Source organism: Petaurus breviceps, unplaced genomic scaffold (assembly GCF_028583685.1).
Source record: "Petaurus breviceps papuanus isolate PSGF00001 unplaced genomic scaffold, PetGlider_PUasm1.0 90535, whole genome shotgun sequence".
In the NCBI taxonomy this organism is placed as follows: Eukaryota; Metazoa; Chordata; class Mammalia; order Diprotodontia; family Petauridae; genus Petaurus; species Petaurus breviceps.
Genome location: NW_027187270.1, coordinates 4,157,376 through 4,177,678, shown reverse-complemented (window position 1 = coordinate 4,177,678; position 20,303 = coordinate 4,157,376). Strand labels below are relative to the sequence as shown.

At 45.1% G+C, this 20,303-nt stretch overlaps 1 protein-coding gene across 1 annotated transcript in view; it reads left to right on the top strand.

Moving 5' to 3' along the window:
• The window catches only part of NEXMIF (neurite extension and migration factor), a 186,755-nt gene that overhangs the window by 2,788 nt on the left and 163,664 nt on the right, over positions 1-20,303 (top strand). The window contains exons 2-3 of the mRNA XM_069063109.1: positions 2,335-2,548; positions 2,678-2,739. The gene's annotated coding sequence lies outside the window, so the exon portion shown is untranslated. The remainder of the gene's footprint in view (positions 1-2,334; positions 2,549-2,677; positions 2,740-20,303) is intronic.

Sequence of the window (20,303 nt, the reverse complement as noted above, 5' to 3'; positions counted from 1 at the left end):
TATTACTGTAGAGAAAAAGGGACCAATTTGGATCGGGGAAGAGACGGCACCGAGACGAAATGATTTAAGAGAACTTCTCCTAATATCCATTGTCAGAATATAATTAAAATGAACCACAGAACGACTGTGCAGCCGGCTAGAGAAAGCCATTTAAAGGCACACTTTTAAAACAAACATTTGACTTAATAACGAGCCTTGATAGATGGGTAACAATTATGTAAGCACGTGGCAGATTTCGACATACATCAAGTCTGTTAAATAAATCAACCTGCTTGGTTGAAAAAAAATCTGGGGTGCAGCCATGCTTTATTTAAAAAAGGGGGAAAAAAGCATGCTCACAACCTCAGGACTCGAGTCAAAGCCAGACAAACCCCGAACACTGGGAGCTTTCTCTCTGCTTCTCTGTTTCGCCCAGTCTAATGATTCGCAATTCCCACGACTCACTGCAACAGTCGTGCAGTCGGAAGGAAGCCTGTACTGTGGGGGTACTAGCAAAATCAGAAAACTGATACGGGTGGAAAGCCTGCTGGGGACTAGGGGTCAGGAACCAGGATATCTGGATTCGAGTCCCTAAGGACAGACCTTGCCACTTAGAAGCCTCCTTACCTTGGGCAAGGCATTTCCCCGTTCTGTGCCTCAGTTTCCCCATCTGTAAAAAAAATCGGGATACTGATGCCTGCACTCCCAGGGCAGTCGTGGGTGCCAAATGTGACAATGGAGGTTAAGGTTCGACAGAAATGTGACTGCTTGAAGCTGATATTTCTAGACTTCCAGGGCCCACGGTTGCCTTGCTCTAGATGCTCCCTTCACCGATACACATCTAAGCCCCTTCGCACTTGGGAGTTGCTGCAGCTGAAAACATTTATCACCCTGTGGCTGACCTTCTGTTGCTAAGCCTCTCTCCTCACTCAGCTCAGCCCAGCCTCGCCTGACAGACAGTCTCTGGGTGAGCCTGTTAGTACTTGCCTGGCTTCACTTTCAAGAGCCCAGGGTCACCTCCACACAATTGAGAGGCTTCAGAGAGGGCTATTGGTGGGCTGTTCGTGCTGATGATGCATTATTTTATTTTAGATTAAAACATTATGAAATAATTATATGAAACATAAAATAAAACAAAACAAAACATTATGAAATAAAGCTTAATGATGCTAACACAAAGAGGTACTCCAGGATGGTGCAAAGAACTGCCCTCCCCCCACTGGGAATTCTAAAGAAACAGGTTTAGATCTGGACACCCCTAGAGAACATCTAGTCCGAGTCCTTGTTTTTCAGAGAAGGAAACTGAGGCTCAAGGTGTCACAGCACCAAACTGGAACTCCTGCTCCAATCCTGACTCCCAATCTCAACTTCTTCTCTCTGCTTTCAAATACCAACTCTGTGGTTGGGATGCACTCTTGGGCGAGTCACTTCTCCCTCTGGTCCTTAGTTTCTCTTTCTGTAAAATGAGGGGGTTGGGGTAGATAATCTCACAGTTGCCTTCCCTTCCAGCCCCCCAAAAAACCCCTGATCCCTTTTATTTTCCCTGAATTAATTAAATGGTATTAGGTTTGGAGGGAGGATTTGCTGTGTAACAGTGGTCCCTTGGTGCTGTATCATGGCAGGGCTGGGAGATGATTTTTTCCCAAAAGAGGAGAGGGAGTAGGTCCTGGGTGGCCCTAGACTCTGATACAATCTTGTTCAGCTGTCATACCCATCTTAAGGCAAAGACAGTCACAGCAGGGCTAAATTAGGGCCTGGGGTGGGGAAGGAGGAGACAGGGCTGCCTTACTTCACCAGTTTGCCCTATTCCCTGAAGCCTCAGACATTCTAAAATGTAGACCCTGTGCTTTTTTGTCCCTTTTTTTGGTCCTTTCTGAAAATTTGCCCAACAGCTCAATGCTTGGAGATCTGCCATTGTGGGGATGGAGGTCGGGGATGGGGGGGAAGTGTTTCCAAATCCTAGTTAATCAGGCTGGCTCCTTCACCCTGGGCTTGCCCTGCCTCTTCAGCCCCTCTTCCTTGTTCAGAAAACCCCTTTTTAGGCAGAGGATAACGTTTTTCTGAGTCTCCTTCCCTGGGCACCAACACCTTGTGTCCCCCCTCCTCTCGTGCCCCCTCAACATAGAAACCCACGTGACTTTACTGTTAAAGTCCTAGGTCATAGGAAGGAAGCTTATGTAATACAGCCCACCCTCTTCGTTTTACAGATGGGGGAGTTAAGGAGCAGAGATGGGCCATATATCCCAGATCACACAATCAGTGTAGCAGAGCCAGCTTCGAGTCCATAAGCTCTGGTCCCAAATTTAGTCCTCTTTCCACTCCAACACATTGTTGTCTGATTCCCTCATTTTGCAGGTGAGACACCTGAGTCTCAGTGGAGGGGAAGTGACTGGCCCAAGGTCACACAACAAGGAGGTGGAAGAAGCAGGACTCCAGCCTAGGACTTGTGACTGTGAAGTGAAGAGTTCTTGGTACTAGAGCATACCACCTTCAGCTCTAGGACCAAAGACGCAGGCCCTGCTTGAGCTCTGATTGGTCTCTCTGTGGTCTTCAGGGGGCCTACCTGCAGGTAAGGAGGGTACCTTTGAGCATATTTTTGCAGCCTAACTCCTTTCTTTCCTATTACCTGCCCACAATTTGGAGCCTTGCCTTGATAGTAACCTCTCTGTTTCTTTGGTGTCTCTTCTTTGTAACCCAGGGCTCTGACCTGCCATCTTTCTTTCTTTCTACTGGAGAACACACTGAAGTGTTTGGGACCAAGTAAGTATCAAGCTCCCATTTCCTTTCCCCTTTCCCTTGTGCCAGCACCACAAAATCTATGCTCACCTCTAACACCTCTATCAGGTTTTCAAATTGATTTCCCTCCTGACATAGGGATTGCAAGAATGATTGTTCCCATTTTACTGATGAGAAAATGGATGCAGAACACAAAAAGTGGTGAAGATAAGAAATACCTTACATTTCCAGTCCACCTTAAAGTTTATGTCATATTTTTCTTACCATATAACTGTGAGAGAGGTGTTTGTTGACTCTATTTTACTGATGAAGAAACTGAGGGCTAGAGGTCATTCACTGAGTCCCTCAACCTTGAGTCAGGTACATTCCTCCCCTGTTCTGGGCAGTTCTCTTCCTTTTACTTAAATATGCCTTGGACATAATGTTATTGCCTCCCTTGGCAGTCTTTTACCATGGAATAACCTGTAGATTTGGACTCAGAGAACCCAGATTCAAATGCCACTGCTGCCACTTGCTGCCTCTGTGACCAGGGCTAATTCCCTTCCCCTCCCCAGGCCTCAGTCTCCTCATCTGTAAATTAAGGCAGTTAGACTTAATGACCTCGGAGGTCCCTTCTAGCTAAAAATCTATGATCCTATAATTCTTCAAGTGTTTCAAGCTTCTCAGAAGCCAGTGGTTAAATGGAAGTGCTTAGAGGTCATGTATTGAAGAGAATAGGTACAAGGGCTTCCTTGGTCTTTCTTGTTTTGTGGTAAGAATATTTGGAAGATGTTTTTTCCTTTATTGTGCCATCATCACTTTCCAGTGGCTCCCTCCCCATAGACCTCTCCTTCATGCCAAAGGGAGCCCGCCAAGCCAGGTCAGCCAACACAGGGAGCACGGCTGGTAGGGTCTATCCAGTGACCTTTCTTATTTTTCTGCTGTTCCTTTGACCTCTGGAAGGCAACTTTAAATCCAGCCCAGTGTTTTTCCTTGTAGGGTTTGTGCGGAGGTGCTTCTGTTGGGATTGCAGAACTGGAGAGAGGTGGGCACCCCAGCAGGGTCTCACTGTTTGTGGTCAAGTTGTGATACTGAGCAAAGCAAGATCAGAAATGTTCGTGGGGGTTGGGAAATGTCTAGAGCATTGGCTCACTAGCTCCTAGGTTCATGGTTCAGTGGGAGGAGCACCAGATTTGGGAATCCCACCTCATGGCTGCAAATGCTATATACCTTACTTCTTATGGGACATACCTCGGAAAAGCCATTTTCCTTGTCCATGCCCATGCTTCAGATTCCCTGTTTCTTAAATGAGCGGTTGGAGTAAATGATCTCTCAGGAAGGCCCTTTTAAAGCTATGACTTTATGAACTCACTGTCTTCTCAGTATGGAGGGATAGAGACAGAGGAGGAAGGACTGTGTGGAATAAAGGGGAAGCAAGGGTTTATATTTCCATTGGGATAGGGTAGTGATAGTAATCATTCTAATTTATATATTTTTTAGCTTTACATAGTGCTTTCCTCACAAAAGTCCTCTGAAATATATAGTGTGAATATTATTATCTCCATTTTACAGATGAGAAAACTGAGGCTTCCCTGAATCTTGTGATTGTGAGGTACCAGAATTGATTCTAGAGATAGGTGCATGAACTGCTTCTCTGGATTTGTGGGAAAAAAAAAAAAGCAGAACTGGTTGGTGTGTAGCCCTGCCTGGAGGCAGGGGGACGGACAAAATGGCCTCTCAAGGTACTTTTTAGTCACAGAATGACCCAATATTAGACCTGTAAGGGACCTTGGAGATCATCTAGTCTAACCCTTTTATTTTATAGGTATGGAAAGTGAGGTAGCTAGCCCATAGTCAGTCACCAACCAACATTACAAATGAGTTCCTAGGATTTTGGAAACAGTCTTTATCTGCAGTGTGGTCCAAGCACCTAGGGTTGAACTCAGAAAATGCCAAAGATTTTGCTATCTCTTCTAAGTAAAGGTTGGTAGGACTCTTAAGTCAGCCTCCATTTGTTAAGCTCCTCCTGCTTATTGGAGGGGAACGGCAAGGGACCTGTGCCCTCCAGGAGGTCTATTGGCTGGCATCAGGACAACATCTGTCTCCTTCCTCAGGAAGGTCCCCACACAAGACCAACAGTTGGGTTCTTTTCATTTCTTTTGACTCCCCCTCTGTACCCTAAGCTTGTGTTTTCTAATGTTTTATTTATAGAATGTTTGATTTGAAAGGAATCTTAGAGAATTATCTAGTGCAGCAACTCTTCCTCACTTAAATCCCATTCACACAAGAATCAAGACATCACCCCATGATGCCATTGGTCCTCTTTGAAAACCAAGGACAAACAACAATGACATTTGACAGTTGAGGAAACTACTACACAGAGACTGATAGTGAGTTGTCCAAGGTCATATAAGCAACAGGGCTGGGGTTTGAGTTCAGGCCTTTTGACTCTAAACCCTTGCCCTTTCTACTATACCTGAAGTCCTCAAAACCTTTTTTCCCCTTGTTCTGGTACTACAGAAAAGAACAGATACAATCCAAAAGAATTCAAATGACTATTTCTCTTCAGTGTAGAAAGCTTCTGCTCCTACACCCCTGCCCCAGTTAGCCTTCCTAATTATGTTTAATCAGGCTTTATCTGTTACCATTGGGAAGAAAGGAGAAGGTCCCTTAGTTTGCTGGGTGAGAGATGGAAGTTAGTCTTAAATGTTTTTCTTGGGGGGGGGTCACCTATACCATTGATACTGACACATGAATAACTGAGGATTGCCATTTAAAATGGAAACTTGAGGGGCAAGTAGGTGGCACAGTGAATAGAGCACCAGCCCTGGAGTCAGGAGGACCTGAATTCAAATCTGGCCTCAAAAACTTGACACTTACTAGCTGTGTGACCTTGGGCAAGTCACTTAATCCCAATTGCCCTGCCCTTCCCCCCCTCCAAAAAGCAAAATAAATAAATAAAATGGAAACTTGAGCATGTTTTTCCGCAGGTGTGTGGTGCAGTAACCTGGATGTCTTGGTCTTAGATATTCACTGACACTGCTATCTATCTTCTTCCAGGAAATATCACTGTCAGAGGGAGCTATGAGGCACACCGTGCTTGAGATGTGAAAGTATAGGGGTGTTGAATTGGGGCTGGGAGGTGGGGAAATCAAAGCAAGAAAAATGGCATGGGGTTTCATAAGCCAATTCTTCCCACATAGGTATTACCTTAGAAGAATTAGTATGAGCCAACACCAGCTATTGTTGAGTAAACATCTCAGTTCTACAGTTCTGATACCCGGAGCACTATATAGCCTGGGGACCTCCTTGGCCTGGGTGTTAGGATCTCATCCACAGTTGTCTTTAGGAGCAGATGTGTCTCTCTTGGAACCTGCCCTTTAAGGTCTGTGTTCAGGGAGCTGGGAGCTTGGTTGTGTCTGTAATTCGGGGAAAATAAGGATCTTTGGAACCTGACCCATTGGTCTATATCTACTCTTCTCAAGGGAGAAGGAAGTTCTCTCACAAAGCCTTTCCATTTTTTCCCACTTGCTATTTTCTTCTCAACTTGCTTGTGATTAATTAGCCTGCAAGTCTTTAGCCCAGGCACATAGTTCCTGGCTTACCTGGGTCTGGACCAGATGTCTCCTCCTGCCTTTAGTTGCTGAATAACTGGGACAAATTCCTGAGATGTCGCTACTCCCTGAACATATGTGGGGAACAGTCAGAGCTGTTCACATTTAGCTGGCATGTGAAGGCTGAGGCAACCAGCAAAGTACTGGAACTAGACCTTGAACCCAGGCCTTTTGACTCAGACACCACTATTCTATAACTTAAAGTTTTGTGAGTGAACCGATGTATCCAGGGTGCTTTGGAGTTGTAAAGTACTATGTAAGTGTCTGCTCTTGCTGCTTATATTACTTTATGGACATTAGAGAATGGATCTGAAAAAGCGTAGTCTACTAATTCTTCCTCACCACCCAACAAATTGACCACATTTCTTGGTTTCTTGTAACCAGAGGATCATCAACTTTAGAGATGGAAGGAACCTTATATCACAGTGCCAGAGCTGGGTGGGACTTTAGCACATGGAACATAGGTTGCCAGAGCTGGGAGGGATCCTAGAATGTAGGAGAAACATTTGCTGGAACATGAGAGACAGACCTTTCTTTGAACAATTGTCTGAGGAGAGTGGTGTCAAACACAGAGAAACAGGCCACTGAGCCTTCCCTATGGATCCCTGGGCTGCAAATTGGCTTAGTTTGAAATTTTTAATATATCCGTTTTATTGTCTTTTAATTTATTTTGTCCAGTATTTCCCACTGTCATTTTCATCTGGTTTGGGCCATGTTTGAACCTGTGTTGGACACCTCTGCCCTACTCTTTGAGATTCCTACTCTTTGCTAATTGCAACACAGAAAAGCTAGAAGTGACTTAACATATCATCAAGTCCACCCTCCTCATTTTAGCGCTGAGGATACAGAGGCCCAGAGAAGGTAAGTTATTTGACCAGGGCCACATAACAAGTTAGTGTCTGAGGAAGGATTTCAAGTCAGGATTCCCTGACTCAGAGTACATCACTTGACTCATTGAACCTCTTCACTGCTTCTAGACCCTCAGAGTTAGAAGGGCCCCAGAAACCTCTACAGTCCATCCTGTGCTAGAACAAGGAGCACCTGGAGAACACTTCAGAAGTGGCCATCCAGGCCTCCCTCCCACTTCTTCACACCTGTCTCCGTGTACTCTTTCATGTTGTTCTGTCTCTATGGGCATGTTGACTGACATCCAGAAAGTCGCTTTTTTGCTCTCAAAACCATTTTACTGCGTATTTCCTTCCTGGGTCACCATCAAGTCCATCAGCTCCACTGTGGCCAGATCAATTTTCCTCAGTACTCGCCTCTCAGGTTCTCGGCTCCTCCGGTTCAGTTTCCCTGCCCCTTGTTTATGCTAGCTTTGTGTCTGATTCGCTGCTGTGCTCCTGCCCTATGACCCCCTGCTCCCAATACCTGCAAGAAGCATCGATTGCTTCCAAACTCCCATTTTGTACTGTTGGTGGCTATCAAAACAAAGCACTCAGAATCTCAGAGGGCATTTAGGCCAACTGTGGCCCATGCAGGAGTTTCTTTGATAACAGCCCAGCCAGGTGGTCAGCCAGCCTCTGTTTGGCAACCTCCAGTGAAGGAAAAGCCCTGAGCTCATCAAAGCAGCCTGTTGCATGCAAGGGCAGGAAGCTTGAACTGGCAAAGTATTTCCCTTCTGTGGAACTTCAACATGACTCCCTCCTCCTCCCTCTCTTTGCTCCTAGCTTTGCCCTATGGGACCACACATAGGGAGGGCCTCTTACTGAACAATCCTTCAGATACTTAATTTTCCTTTTTTCCAAACTATCTGCACTTTGTTCAACACGTTCTTGGGTGGCATGGTCTCAGTCTGTCATGCCCCATCTTCCTCCAGATATACCTTGGTTTGCCTATGCCTTTGTCCTTCCCAGAAATGACTGTGATAATTCAGAAGTGGTCTGAGCAAGATAGAGTATAGAAGGACTTCCCTTCTCTCTGGAACCTTGGCCTCTCTTAATGCAGCCCGAGTGGGCTGGCTTGTGTTGAGCTTGCAATTCCCTAAAATCCCCAGATCTTTTTCCTACAACTCACCTAAACATGCCTATCCCTTTGTGTACTAGGGAAGCCAGTTTTGGGGGGATCCTAATGTCTTTATCTTGTCCTTGATGGCAGGTTTAGTGAGAACAGATGGATAGATCCGGCAGATCTCCCTCCCTGGGCTCCTTTGGGATTTCTGAAATTGTTAGGGCTGCTTCTAGAGCACTGGGTTACCACCTGACCCCATCCCTGCCCCTAGGCTACAGAGGACCTGGTTTGTATGTATCTGGAGCTTCTAGAGGCAGAAGCAGACAGATCTCTGGATAACTGGTGGTTGGCATTTTCTTAGCTCCTGCTCTTCAAACTTTAGCACTCATGGGGTTTAAGGAGTTCATTGAGTCCTTGGGCTAGGAGTGCTCCTGAGGAATAATCCATACCTGCCCTTAGACCCACTTGTTCTTACATAGGATCATAGAGTGGAGACCTATGAAGGGACCTTTGAGATCATCTGGGTGGACCCCTTTATTTGACCCTCAGAGAGGTTAAGTAATTTGCCGAGAGTCCTACATCTAGTAAATGACAAAGCCACTGCAGATTTCAAACCCACTTTCCCTACCTCCCAAGCTGGTACTCTTACAATCTCATGTGCTATAGAGGAATATTTTTTTTTACTTTTTGTTGGTTGTCTTCATTTCTTCGATTGTTTGTTTTTTTCCCTTTCAAAATTCAGTGGTTTTTCATTCATTCAAGCAATATCTACTAAGTGCCTATTTTGTGCCTATATCTGGCTTGGCACAGTAGGAGATGCAAATTTCTGGGCCCTACCTTCCAGTTGCTTTTATAATCTGGTAGGGGAGGTAGAAGAGGCAGCATGGCATACTGTGGGAAGAACATTGGATTGAGGGTCAGAGAACCTGGCCTCAAAATCTGGCTCTGCTATTGCCCAGAATCACAGAATCTTGGAGTTGGAAGGAACCTCATTCCCCTTCTGTCCATCCTTAGCTGATTAATATGTCCAAGTACTTATTCATTTACTAAAGGGTATGACCCTGGGCAAATCACTTCCTATTTTTGGGTTTACCTTTCCCAGCTTGCAAAAAGAGGGGGTTGGACTCCAACCAACCTGCTTCAATCTCCAAGATCCCCTCCCCTTCTGTTTCTTATGACCTTAAGACATATATGCCAATAACTATAACTCAAATGAAATATGTGAAGTACATAAGAGGAATCAAGGTGTTTTGAGAGTAGAAGAGGGAGAAATCCCTTGCAACTAGGAGAATTCAGGCTAGGTCTCTTGGAGGATGTCAGTAGGTAGAGATGGGTGGGCTGGGGGAGGGGGAGGATTCATCTTTATTATCCCAGTTGACCTGTTGGCCAACAGAGATGCTGCCATGTCCCTGCTCTTTTACCATTGATTCCCAGTCCCCCTTCACCATTCTCCCTCTCCCTGTCCAGCCCTTTAATGGGGATGACTATGTTCCCTCCCCTGCTGTTCTGGGGCCTTAGCTGCTGGGAGAGAGGTTGCTATCAGCACAGTGCAGCAGTAAATGGCATTAACTTGTGACTGACACGTTGATCAGTGCCTCAAGACCAGAGTGTGGAATTATTGACTTCTGATTAATGAATTGAATCTTCTCTGCAGTAACCCAATCCCCGTCATCCTAACGGGTTATTTATTACCACTGGAGGATGGCTCATCATTGGGAACGCAGATTCTGCCTTTCTAGGAGCCTTAGGGCCAATATCTGGCTTCAATCATACCCGTAGTATCAGAGCTGAACCTTGTCTCCTCTGGACAGGGATATGCCACATGGACACATGGACCTACTTCCAATTTAGTGAACAGACCAGAACTAAGGATGAGAGTTCTTTTTCACTGTTTTTATTCTTTAAATGGATGAAAAGATGGATAAATAGATAAATGGATGCAGACACAAACTAATTCTTGGTGAGTATAGGGGTCATCCATGGGTTAGAAGTGAGCGACCTCCTTCTTTACCTGTTCTGAGGCATCCATACAGACAGTTCTAAATCATGTACACTGAAATGTGTAAACTCATGTACATCAGTTCTAACTCATGTACACTGAAAACAAGCTTGCTGCAGCAAGAGGTATTTAGGTTAACTACATGCAAGAACTTCCTGACCATGAAGAGAACTAGGCACATGTTTTTAAATACATAAAATAAAATACGGGATTACAAAGCAAATTAATTATATTGAATTACAGTTATCAAAATTGTGAAAAACAAAGTAAACAAGTTCATGGCCCCAGGTTAAAAATCCGTGACCTAGGCTATACCCCTCATTTAACAAATTTAATTTCATTCGTAATCTTCATTTGTTAAATGAAGAAACTGAGACCCAGAGAGGGGAAGTTACTTGCCTAAGGTCATGCAGCTAGTAAATTACAGACACCCAGGATTTGACCCAGCCTTCTGACTCCAAATCCACTGCTTTTTACACATCATCTCCAAGGTGTATTCCACTCCCCACCCCCCAAGAAGCACTATTTGTGATTGTTTAAGTTAATTCCAAGCTAAGGACAGGGAGATATACTTCTGACAGGTTAGTTTTCTCAACAATTCAGCATTTATTAAGTGCCTATTCTATGCAAAGATTTATGCCAGGTAACTGGGGGTACAACAGACAAAAAAAAACAGTTCCTGCCCTTAAGGTGCTTACATTTTATTGGTTTCTAGTTGCTTCTGAGCCTAGGATTCTATTATTTATGAAGTGTCAATGTGAGGTCTCCTGTTGTTATTAGAGAACCTCCATTTCTGCCTTGGTTTCCCCACTTATAAAGTTGGAGTTAACAATAAAACATTTTTTTCAATAGACTTGGTGGTGGTATGATATAAACTTGTAAGGGAGGAAACAGTTTGAATCTGATCTGAAAGACTAGATGTCCCAACACCCACCATCTCACAGTGGAAAATGGTAACCCTTCAGTTCTTACACAGTCATAGAACACTTTGCACTCTATGGAAACTTGGGGCAGTTGAAAGATAATTGGGCTAGGAGAGAGACTTGAATTTTAGTCTGGATTCTGATGATACTTACCTGCTGTGTGACCTTGGGCAGATGACTTTCCCTCTGGATTTCAGTTTCTCCTCTGGACCTGAAAATGAAGGGGTTAGACTTGTTCTTCAAAGACCTTGTTACGTCTGACACTATGAGCTCGCTTGTGCTCTCTATCTTTCTCTCTTTCCTTTCCTCCCTACCTCCCTCTCCTCACTTCTCTCTCCTTTCCTATTTTTCTTCTTTCTCTCTGTCTGTCTGTCTCTCTCTGGGTACTGGTTCATAGGACTGAGACAGTCTTCTGTGCTTTATCATTCAGACAACAAGCTTCCACTAGAAGACTTGCAGGGCCACTGATGTCACAGGGACCTGACATGAAAAGGATCACCTTTCATTTTGGAGGCCCTTAGATTCATCTGTGGCCTCAAATTCACCCTGAAGGTCTGGTTCTGTAAGCCCTAAAGTACTGTGGTATCATGGGGCTAGGTCACCCTATAGCTATTCTGGTGAGGAGCCTCTCCTAATGTAACTGATCCATTGCTGGGCCTGTACTCGATGCCTTTTTAGCTTGGAGCAGGTCCTTCCTTTTTTTTTTTTTTGAGGGCAATTGGGTTAAGTGACTTGCCCAAGGTCACAAGGCTAATAAGTGTTAAGTGTCTAAGGTCAGATTTGAACTCAGGTCCTCCTGACTCCAGGGCCAGTGCTCTGTTCATTGCGCCACCTAGCCGCCCCAGGTGCAGGTCCTTTCAAAGGTGACTGCAACAGAGCCCTGGAGAGCTCAGGGTAATATCTATGTCCTGGTGAGTCATTGGAGAAATAGTGTTGTAGAGGTTAATAATGGCAGTTTACATTTACATTAACACTACAAGATTTACAAAGTGTTTTACAGGTATATCACCTGAACCTCATAACGTTGCTTGTGAGATTGGTAGTGTTTTCTAGATAAGGAAACTGAGGCTTAGAGAGGTGAGGTATTTTGTCTTAAATTACACAGTAAGTGATAGGAGATTGTTGGGGGGAAAACTCCTTATAAGACTTAAAGTGTTTGCAGCTCACACTTCCCCTCCTCACCCAGGGCCCATGAAAGCCGAGTTCAGGTTCAAACTATGCTTGGGAGAGTGTCTAATAAGAAAAACATGACCTCATGAACCTCTATCTGATGCTTCTTTTTAAAGTCAGACTAAATCAGAGGAGGCACTATGCCAAAGCAAAAACATTTAATTAAACAGAATTGCAAGGTACATAGCAAGGAAAATTCCCTTCACATACATAGGGACACACATATTCTCTATCAGATTCCCATATCACTAGTAGAGAGGGAAGATATGGAGCCTGAGAAACTCATACTCCTAGGGCTGTATCCTATGTGGTATACCTCTTTACTTTCCTAAACTCTTTCTTATGGGTTTCCTGCTGATCAAATCTACTGATGACATCCCCTGGCTGTTTTTCTGCTGAGCTCTAAGCTGCTGCTATCATATGCTGGGCAGCTGTCTTCTGTGCTGTAACCTATTGGGTTTTCATTAGATGCTACAGTCATCTGAATTGTGGTTATTATGCAGCATCTTCCCAGGGGTGCACATCCAGAACTTTTGTGAGTCTAACCCATACTCTCAGAGCTGTTATAGCTTTTTTGTGAATCAGGTGCACATCTGCACCTAGCCAGCACAGTGAGAATCACTCTACCTAAATCAGTCTTATGATCTACTTTCTTCCTTAGCAGCGACTCTTCCAGGCCTACCAGCTATTTGAATTTGGTAGAGTAGAAACCCGTTCAGTTTCTTGGTTCTCCTGCTACCTGTCTAACCGCTTCTTTTCAGTCTCCTTTGAAGGATCATCATCAGTATCATGTTCTAAACTTTGGATATAGCCCCAGGCTCTATTTTGGGCCATCTTCTCTATTTTCTCTTAATAACCTCATCAACTTCCATGAGTTTAATTATAATTTCTATGTTGATGACTCCCATGTCTCTATTTTCAGCTCCAGTCTCTCTTCTGAGTACAAGAAAACTACACCACCAAACTGCTTATTGGACAGTTTGAACTGAATTCCTCCAGACATCTCAAATTCTATGTGCCCAAAACTTAACTCATCCTCTTTCTACCCAAACCCTCCGTTCTTCCAAGCTTCCCCATTTCTGGTGAGGGTAGCAGTATTCTTCCAGTAACTACCCAGGTTCCCAACCTTGATTTCATCCTCCCCTTCTCATTCCCACAATTTATTCAGTCTTGTTCTTTCTACCTCCATAATATTTTTTGTCTCCATCCTCTTTTCTTCATACTCATGATTGTCACCATAAGTTCAGGCCCTTATCATTGCTTACCTCAATGGCTCCCTATTACTTCTAGGACCAAACACAAACCCCTCCATTTGACATTTAGAGACCTTCATAATCTTGGCCCAGGGAATCTGTTCAGCCTCATTATACATTGTTCCACTTCCTGCACAGTATGGTCTAACCAGGCTGGTGTTCTTGGTAGCTCTCATACATAGCACTTCATTTCCTACCTGCATGCCTTTTCACTGGCTGTTTCCCATCCCTGGAATTCATTATTCAGACAACAAGTATTTATTACATGCCTACTATGTGCTATTACATGCCTTACCACCATCTCTCTGGATCTATAGTTTCCTTCAAGAATCAAATCAACCTTCTGCATGAGGTCTGTCTTGTTCTCTTTAGCAGCTAGTACCTTCCCCTCCCACCTCAAAATCACCTTGTATCTATTTTATATCCCTGTTTTATACCTCATCTGCATCCCACCAGCTGAAAGTGGCCTCCTGCTCACACTAATCTAGAACATCTCTCTATAATATGTGAGGGTTATATCCCTATATGTTCATATGTTGTCTTCCATGACTAGATTGTAAGATCATCAACGGCAGGGGCTGTTGCATTTTTGTCTTTGAGGCCATGGCACTGAGCTGGACCCTGAAGGGAGAGCTGGGTTTCAGACTGACTGAGATGACAAGCAAGTGCATTCCCAATGTGAGGGATAGCCTGGGTGACTACACAGAGGTGAGAAAAGGCAGGTCAGTGTTGGTGAACAGTCATCCAGTTTGGCTGAGCCACAAAACCACTGTAGGCAAGGGAACAGAATGAGGTTGGGTTGGCAATGGGGCCTTCAGTGGTAGCTGAGGAGGTTCTATTTTCTCCTAGAAGTAAGAGGGAGCCATTGAAGATTTTTGCCCAGGGAAGTAATAAGACCAGACCTGGACCTTAGGATGATTCTTTTGGTTGCTGTGTAAAGGGAGGTATTGGAGATGGAAGAGACTAGAGGTAGGAGGCAGGGACATGACTTAGGAGACTATCAAAGTAATCTAGGCCAGAGGTGATAAGGGCCTAGGGAGCAGAGGTGGGGGAGGGATAGAATCGACAGACTGATTGGATGGAGGAGCAGGAAGATCAACTCTTTGCCCTGAGTGTGACATGGAAGGAGCAGGGAGTGTTCACCTCCAGTGGAAGCAGCTCGGGGCTCCGTTTGCTTTAGGAAGATTCAGGTTATTAAACTCCAGGCTGCCAAACTCCAGGGATCAACACAGCAGCCTCAAACACCTTTTTGATTCATCGCACGAGAAATTTTCAAAATTACTTTTTAAATTAAATGTTGTTAAGGTTTAACGTGAGCGCAAAGGAAGAGTTTACTCTGGCTCGTTGTCTGCCCTTTGGGTCTGTCACAGCCAATCACTGGCCCAGCTGGTTCTGGCCTCCCCTGCCCCAAGACTCTGGAGAGGTCAAACCACAACATCTGCCCATAAAATCACAGCACTATAGAAAGTCAGAGACTCACGGGACAGGAAGAGAGCTTAGAGAACAGAGAATGTCAGGCTTGGGAGGGCCTGGGAGGAAACTTAGATCAGAAATTAAACAGAAATAGAGGGAGAGGGGGCCATTGCAAGCACAAGGTCCAGTATGAGCAAGGTGACACAAGGCATGGGGTGGAGTGAGGAGTGGGATGTTTGACTGAGGTCAATGGAAGGCAGGTAGGTTTGACTGGAATGTCAAGGATACTGAGGCTAGGGAGCTGCCATGGTGCCAGACATTATTGGGAATGTGTATGGGAAAGGGAGTAATAGCAAAATCTTTAGGAAATAAATCTGTTATTAAGGTCTGGGAAGATCCAAGATTTGAGGTTCTAATAGATAAGCCTGTTTTTTGGGAACAGAAATAGGGCCAGGAGCCCCAAAGGGTCTTCGTTTTGATGTAATCTTATTTTGAACATTGAAATTGGAAAGTGGTCAAGATGAGTGGCCTTGGCTACAAGTCAAACGTGGTTTTCAGAACCCAGAAATCGGTGATGGAACAAGCTGGCATGTGGCTCCCAACCTGGTGATTCAGCTGTGGGGAGACTTTTCCACACTTTCCCCAGCTCCTGTCGCCATCTCCTTTGGCTCAAAGAACATGCTCTTAAAGGGAGTCTTTGGTGTCTCTGTGTTACCCTTCCATAGCAGGAAGGCAGCTCATTTTTCTAAGTCCTGAAATCCAAAAGAAGTCCCTTCTTGACAGCTTTGGCAGTGGGAGTCAGAAAGTAAATGATTTTCTGCATGGTCCAAAGCATCCAGGCTCCACCAAGGGATCTCCAGAATATCAGAGATGAAAGGAGACCCTGGGACATGCAACATGGAATGCCCTAGCTAGGCAGAACCTTAGAACAAGCAACATGGACAGGGATCTTAGAACGTGCAGTGTAGAATGGCAGCATTGGAATGAGACTTTAGAATCTAGAAATGTAATATGGAATGTCAGAGTTGGAAAGGACCTTAGAACATACAACATGAAATATCAGAGCTGCCAAAGACCTTAGAACATACAGCATTTAACATAGAATGTCAGAACTGGAAGGGGCTTCAAAATATAGAGCATAAAATATGAAGTGCCATTTTTGGAAATGACCTAGAGCATGGAATACATAGAACATGAAATATCAGAGCTGGAAGGGGCCTTAGAGGTCACCTTGACTGTCCTCGTCTTTTTACAGAGGAGGAAACTGAGTCCCAGAGAGGGAAAGCCACTTGTGCAGAGGGCCATAGAATGCGCATGGCAAAGTCATGACTTGAATTGACCTTATGCTATTGAAGCCACTGTGCTTCAAGGAGGAAGGGTTACATACTGTGGTACCAAAGCTACCCTCTTTCAGGCCTCAAGGGGCTCAGCAGCCCCTTTCTAAGGTCATCTGATCTGTCTGTTCCTAGTTTTCCCTCTTCACCATGGCAGCAGACCAGAGAGTGGGCAGATGGAAGCTTGTTGTCTGTACTGAGTTGCGTAATAGGGCAATTGTACCCTATTAGTAATCAGGCAGGCAGCAAGGATTTGGCCTAGTTGAGTGCCTCACATGTGGGCAAAGAGGCCCGGACCCACCTTGGCATTGGAGCCTGTGGCAGGCACTAAGGAAGAAGCCTGCTGTGCCAGTTAGTGAAAGTGCAAATGTGCCCTTTGTAGCTCAGGCTTCCTAGGGACTTGATGGTGTGCATACAAGCCAAACAAACCTGTTGATGCCAATTATTTCTGCTGGTGGTAAGAGCTGGGGGAGGGCAAGCCTACCTATAATCACCCACATCCTAATAGTTGACATTTCCATAGCACCTGATGGCTTCACAGAGTGCTTCACAAATGTTCTTGGCTACTTCATGCATCCAAGTTTCTGTGGGTGAAGGTACCCCCTTTACCAGTGCAGATTGGGAGCTCCTCCATTCCTTTGTCAGCTGCATGGACATGAAAGACCCATGCCTGGCAGCATTCTGCATTTAGCAAGCTTAGTCTGCCCAGAGGTACATGGGCCAGCTCTGGGTCTGTGCTCAGCTCAAGGCCCTTCCAGCTTGGGTGAGACCTGCCAGGCAGAGATGCTATGCCATTAACACTTTAAGTTCAATCTCTCCCCTCAGCCCTTGACCGATCCTTCCTCCTAAGTTCTCTGTTTCTGTTCATTACATTGCCATCCTCCCAGCTGCCCAAGTTTGAAACTTAAGTGGTTACTCTTCTCTCTTGTCCTTCATCCAGTTAGGATCCAGGGCAGGAAGAAGCTTCTGAAGCTAATTCTTTCCTCTTGGGGCCTCTGGCAGAAAGGTCAGATGAGCTTCCAAGGGCTACACAGATGGTCCTCAAGCTCTAGCAACTCTGTCTTTCATCTGTCCTTTTCTGTCTGCCCTCCTAGCCATCCCTCCCTCCCAATTTAGGCCCATACTACTTCTCACCTGGACTAATGGGTTTCCCTGCCTCTGGACTCTTTAATTTCCACTACAGAGGTTACCAGATTAATAGATGAGGCTCATTTTCTCCCAGCTCTGTTGCAAGCTGTTTGGGGAGCAGGCCTACAACATTTTCTGTATCACCCTCCATCTTCCCACCCTTTGGGTATGCAGCAGGCTCTCAATCAGTGCTTGGTGAATGAATAAAACCCAGAAGGAGAGTTATTGATGTCAACATACATGAGCATATCGTGAAGAACAGGAGGAGTCAGCCTCCTGCCTGTAGAGCCTGTCAGGCCCAGGCCCTTTCAGCAGTTGGCTCCCAGGCACTGTAAGGCTTAAGCTTTTATGCAACATCTCCAGGTGCTCAGTTTCCTCTGAGCAAAAGGAGCTGCCTGGTAGAAAAAGCACTAGATTAGGTCTCCTAGCAGCCAAGGACCTGACCTGACCCTTAACTAGCTCTGTGACCTTGAGTAAGTCACTTAGTTTTTGAGTCTCCAATTTCTCCTCTGTAAAGCAGAGACAATGAGGGATGTCAGGGAACATCTGGGCTAGAGGGGATCTTTGAAATAATTGATTCCAACACCTTCGTTTTACTGAGGCAGAAACATGTCCAGTGGGGAAGGGACCCATTTGTTCATGGGAGAGTCAGGCCTAGAAAACCAGCTATCTTGTGGCCCAGTTGAGTGCTCTTTCTGTTCTTGCCCCTCCCTGCCTCCTCCACCTGGCAGGGATGGTTTAAGGATTGAATAAGAGAATGTATATGAGGAACTTTGTGTGGGTGAAGGGATGTAGAAATGGAAGCCTCTTTCCCCCCCTCCCCAGCCTTGAACCCTGCCTCCTCCCCCAGTGGGAGCTGCTGGCACTGAAGGCATTTATATCCCCAACCTTCCTGCACTAGCTGTAAACTTGCTCTGAGTGGGGGATTCTGCAGACTGCAAGGCACAGCCGTCACAGCTGATCCCCACGGGGTACATGCCCTCATGGGCTTCTCACCGGCTCAGGCTGCTTTATTCCATGCTTACCGTCCTCATTGTCCACTATGGGCTATCAGGATGGGGGTACAGTCAATTTCTGACCAAGTTCCTGTGTCTTCCCCCTGTCCCAACTCATGTCACTCAAACCTTAGCAGACCCATCTAACCCACTGGATGGAAGACATTCTCCTAGGTTTTTGAAGAAAGAGGTTGTTCATACAGGATCTGCTGAAGCCTGGCTGCACTTCGGGGAGAAAAAACACTTGCACACCTGCCATGTGTCTGTTGGACTTGTCTTGCCTGTGTTGATTATTACAAGGCTTCCTACTGTGTTTATACATCAAGAATGGTTCTGTTTCCTCTTGGTTTCCATTTATTCAGAAAACAGCAGAGTACCTACTATGTGCAATCTCCTATGTTAAGTTCTCTGGGGGACACACAGACTTCCATCTGCAATATTATGGTCGCTTTAGGGAACTGGTTTTTTGGCGGGGGAATCTTGCAAAACCATGGCCATCTAGAGAAGGCAGCCAGAAAGGCAAGTGTCAGTTGCAGGAATCAGGGTAGGGATTGAGAGGAGCTAGGAAACAAGACTGTTGTCTTGAGGTATTGGAAATTGGATTTATGGGATTTCTCTTTTCCCCAGAGGGTGGAACCAAGGAAGCAAGGGTGGAAATTGCAGAAGGGCAGATTTAGACTTGAGATAAGGGAAGATCTGTTGAAGAGGTTCTAGCTTCACCAAAGTGGACCAGACTGCCCCTCGGAAGCATTGAGTTTTCCATAGAGGCAATGGTTGAAGCAGAAGAGTAGATGAGATCCCTAAGGAAAAAGGCATCTGGTGAGATGGCTAGGGACTGACTCCTGGGGGGCAGTAACATTTAGAATCAACCAAAAGAGAAGAGGCAGCAAAGGAGACCAAAGAACACTTAGAGATAGAGGAGAACCAGAGATTTTGAGCCAGAAGAGACCTCAGAGGTCATAGAGTCTCTTGATAAGTGAGGCCAGAGGCACAGTCATGTGCCCAAGGTCACACAGCTAGTAAACAGCAGAGACAGCATTTGAACTCTGGTCCTCTGACTCATGGTCAGTCAGTCAACAAACATTTATTAAAGTTAAAGTCTTTTCCCTTTATACCACACAAGAGCAAAGTAACTTCATGCTTCCATTTTTTCTTCCTGTCATATGTTCATTGACTTCCCCAGATAAGGAATAAGTATTTCTGCTCTTGTCCACAAAAAACAATTCATCAGACCAGCTGGACCTTCTTTACATTCTCGAGGTATTTACAGTAGGAGTCCTAAAACAGGATAAAGATTTATTCTATATTGGGGGGGGGGGAGAGACAGATAAGTCCTTGTACCTCTCTGTGCTTTGTTGTTCTGAATAGAAATAAGAACATAGGATCAGGTTTCAGTTCTTCATCATAAAGGTAAACAAGGTTCTTTTTTCTCCTCTTAATCTGGTTTCATAGACTGGTCTTAGAACAATGAATGGCAGAGCTGGGTGGGTTCTTAGAACAGAGAATGCCAGAACTAGGGGACCTTAAGAACACAGAATGTCAGAACTTTAGAACATAGTATCAGAGCTGGATGGAGCCTTAGAACATAGAATGTCAGAACTGGAGGGTCTTAGAACATAGACTGTTAAAGTTGGAAGGGATTTCAGAACATAATATCAGAACTGGAAGGGACCATGAACTGGAAGAACCTTAGAACACAGAATGTTAGAGCTGGAGGGATATTAGAACTTAAAATGCAAAATGTGAGAGAAGAGACCTGAGATCTAGTAGGGGTGTGCACGCTTGTGTGTGTGTGTGTGTGTGTGTGTGTGTGTGTGTGTGTGTGTGTGT